Below are 4,211 nucleotides of genomic sequence, written 5' to 3'. Positions count from 1 at the left end.
ATGAGATTGTGTCTTTATAATAAACTTGCTATGGAGGAGCTGCCATTTGGCTCTTAGTGTGTTTTATTGCAGCAAAAATGTAGTCACACATATTCATTTTACTTTTCATCATTCTTATTCTGTTCTTGCAATTTAATGGCTTTTTGATTGTTGTTGTTTTGTTGTTGTTGTTTCCCCCAAAGGTAGTTTTCTTTTTCTTCTCTTTTCTCCTTCATGTTTTAACATAAAATTGTAGCAAAATCTATTCAAGAATCTCTGGATGTCAAGAGAGCAGAGAAGATTTTCTGAACCATTTTTCAGTGAGAAAAAAAGGCAATAAAAAAAAGAAAAATACATTGTGTCTCAAAACCAGAAGGAATTTTTCCTGGCGATTGAGTGTACATATATATATATATATGTATATATATATATATAAATTGTGGCCCAAATGGTGATAGTATAAAGACCATCACACTGAGTTTCAAGAAACCCACGTTATAACTTGTTTGGGTTCCTGACTAGCTGAGGGATGATCTGGGACAAACCTTTTCATCTTTCAATTTTTTTGACTACAAATTGAAGCCATTAGATCAGCATATAGTTTCTTTGTTTTCATTTGTGATCTTTTCTGATTCTAAGGCAGTCACTCTAGGGAGAGGAACTATTTGGTCTAAACAAGGAGCTTATCCAGAGTGTGTAAAAAGAGACAGATGGTCTTCCTGAGTATAGAGGTGCTGCTGTCAAAAGTGCCTAAAAACTCAGGAGATGAAAAGAAATCCTCTCTAAGAGCAAGGCAATATTTAATGTTCCAAATGCTTCTGGGAGTGCATTGCTACTTTTATTTCTTAAGAGTTTAGCAACCCTTGTTGGGAATCTTTAAAATAACCTTTCCTGATTCCGTTTTTATTTTGTTTTTTTCTCAGACCTTGAATTGTCAGTCACCCAGCATAAAATGTAAGGTTTTTTTTTTTTTTTGTAAAATACTTTAAAGGAAATATACCCATTCTGAACATTTTCGAAGAAAATGACCTCTTTCCTACAGAATTGCCAAGGCATTTGTGTTAAAGAAGTGTTTTTTCACCTGGAGGCAATTTGGTATATTTTGATTTATGCCCTTGACATGTTTTAAAGGTTAAAAAAATGTTCAATGTATTTCTTTTTCTAAAGTTAAAGCAGTCACTTTCTCAGATATGGCTGCTTAAGGCTTAATACTCTAAAAATTATTAGAAGGCTGACATTGGCCAATCCATGAGATTCAATTTTTGCATGAAGTACAATGTGCATAGTTGCTGCTGGCACATGTTCAATATTGTTTGGGGAAGTTGAGGCAGTTTCAGGGAGTGATTGAGATGAGGGTGGAAGGTGCTTAAAAAGTCAAATCATTTCTCTTGTGACTCTCTCACTGAGGTGCTGAATATCTTGTTTGACAGATGTAAAATAAGGTAGTAAAATAGACATATTCTAAGCCACAGCTTTATTAGGAATTTGTACCTTTTACTTATACAAATGAGAGCTGAAAGTTGAAAGAACAAAGCAGATTAAATGAGAGCACTGCTCTTGGATTTTAGCTCTCTGAAATTTGGAAATAACGATGACTCGATTGAACTGACGTTGTCAAAGTGATTTTGTGGTCCCTGACTCTGGGTCCAAATGTAAAGTTGTGGTGCAACAGAGGTGTGAGAGGACTAGACTCCACTCCTTCCTCTCAGGCTAAGCCACTTAAGGGAAGCTAAACTGCCCCCTCACCCCACTGCCCTACTATAAAATAAAAGTGTTGGACTAGATGATTTATAAGATGCCTTTTTGTGACACTTCTCTGTCCCCTCCCTGTCCTGATGTTTCTATACTTTCAGTTCTCTTGGCCCCCTAAAACTTTACCCTCTCATGTTAGGAGAAATGGGTCTAGCTAATGGGACTTAATGTGCTACCTTCCAAAGGTATTTAATTATTTTTGTTGTCATTGTGTATTTTCTTAAATTTTAAGAATTATTAAAAAAAAGTTTCAATTATAGTTGACATACAATATTATGTTAGTTTCAGTAATTCTACTTCTGGGTATTTATCTGAAGAAACCCAAAACTTTAATTCAAAAAGACATATAGAGTCTATGGTCATGCCACCCTGAACATGCCCGATCTCATCTGATCTCGGAAGTTAAGCAGGGTTGGACCTGGTTAGTACTTGGTTGGGAGACCACCTAGGAAGACCAGTGCTGTAGGCTGTAAGGAAAAAAAAAAAAAAAAAAAGCAAAAAGACATATAGATCTGTATGTTCGTTGCAGCATTATTTACAATAGCAAGATATAAAAGCAACCTAGGTGTTCATCAATAAATGAATTGGTAAAGAAAAAGTGGTGCATATATACAATGTGTATTTTACTTGTAATTTGATTTTTGACACCACAGAATTTTGTCATTATTGGTTCATGTCTACATTCATTTAGATTTATCAACATTTTTATCATTTTTTTGCTCTTCATTCCTTCTTGTATTTCAAACTTTCCATTTGTGGTCATTTTTCTTCTGCCTGATGCCCATGCTTTTTTAGATTTCCCTTTAACTAGGCTTTGCTTTATGTTGTAGTTTGCCTGAATATGTTTTTAGTTGGAGCATAGTCAATGCTCTATTAATATAAGCCACTATTATTATCTAAAAATAGATGGTTTGTTTACTTATTTGCTTACCATCTATTTAGTCCACTAAAATGTAGACCCTAAAAGGTCAGGAGCTCAAATTGTCATTTCCTCATTGTCTCTTTTGTCAGGTTAATTACATAGTGCATTGGTGGTGCCCATTTAAGGCTGAATGCCTGAATGGATTCACACATCCACTTACTCATTCTTTTATTCTACTTGTTTTGAATGCATGTCCACTGTGGGTCAGACATTGTCTAATGAAATTTTGAGACTACAAAGATTAGAGGCTAATGGGGCTAACTCTCTTATGGGAAGACAGTTAAGTCAACACGTAGTTGAAGTACAACCTGGCAAGTACTCTATTATGAGAAATTGATCATTCCTGGGAGATATGGAACAGAGAAAGGCTTTTGAATAGAGGTCCTCTAGACAACACTTTGTATTACTACCTTGTAAGATTGACCCAACATTGTGGCTTCTGGAAGTGATCTTGGGCAGGTCAAAGTGAGTAGAAACTTGGTTATCTATCCTAGATCTCATCAAATTTCTACAATGCAGTGAAGGTGAATTTGTGAATCAACAGGCATATTCCACTGAAACTAATGAGTTGGAAAAAATAGCCTGGAACAAAAAGAACTGCTGTGTTGAGAGTGGCCACATTATACTCCACAGAATAATGATCATAGATGGCCATTACTTCAGGTTATGATAAAGGTACTTTCAGTTAAGCATAGCCCTACAGAGTCAGAGCAATATCCTTGAGAGTTTTCCTTTAAGGGCAGAACACCTACTGAACTTCCAACAAAAGAATGTTGAAAAATATTTTAAGTATAGAGAAGATAGGCACTATTGTATTAAGAAACAAGCCAGAATTTTGAATAAAAGTATCAAATTCTAGTTTCTTTACTTCATAATTATATGATATGGGATAAGAGACAACCTCTCTGAGTATCTCTTTTCTTACCTTTAAAATAGGGATAAAAATGCCTCGAGATTGTTGTGAGAATTGAAACAATGTACATAAAATAATACATAGTAGGCCTTCACAGTCATTGTTAAGATTAATTAATTAAATATGTATAACAAACATGTAAATTAATATGCAAATTATTTTACAATGCTTTCTTTGCAACTATTTTGATTAGTGTTGGTAATTTCTGCCTCACATGCTCGCAGCTTCAGTTTCCTTAATAATCAGTGGTTCAGGAAGACTATAAGAGCAGCTCTTCCTTGCTTATATTTGGGTTAATATGTTGCTGTCTACCTGCTTTTGTGTGAATGGATTTCAAGAGTCATGGAAAAAAATCTCATCAATTGCCAAATCCTATCCTGGAGTTTGAAATACTTTCACAAGGATAATGACTTTTCTCCTCCTTTTCCCACACACATACCTTTAAAGATAATGCTTAGATAACACATTCTTCTTTGAAATTGTGCTCTCTCCTCCACATTTGTCACTCTACCTACCACCTTCAGTAAGGGTACTGAACCTCCAGACAAAATTGATCATTTCTCTCTCTATGTAGTTTGTCCACATTCCTTACATTTCCCATAATTTATGGAAACTAAAATGTTATTTATGTAAAATGTGTATAGA

General features: G+C 34.8%; 1 pseudogene; it reads left to right on the top strand.

The window, feature by feature from the left end:
- Positions 1-2,082: 2,082 nt before the first annotated feature.
- Positions 2,083-2,200, top strand: LOC120612056 (uncharacterized; annotated as a pseudogene).
- The last annotated feature ends 2,011 nt before the right edge of the window (positions 2,201-4,211 follow it).

The sequence above is a fragment of the Pteropus medius genome, unplaced genomic scaffold (assembly GCF_902729225.1).
Source record: "Pteropus medius unplaced genomic scaffold, Ma_sr-lr_union100, whole genome shotgun sequence".
In the NCBI taxonomy this organism is placed as follows: domain Eukaryota; kingdom Metazoa; phylum Chordata; class Mammalia; order Chiroptera; family Pteropodidae; genus Pteropus; species Pteropus medius.
This window is presented reverse-complemented; position numbering and strand designations above follow the sequence as displayed.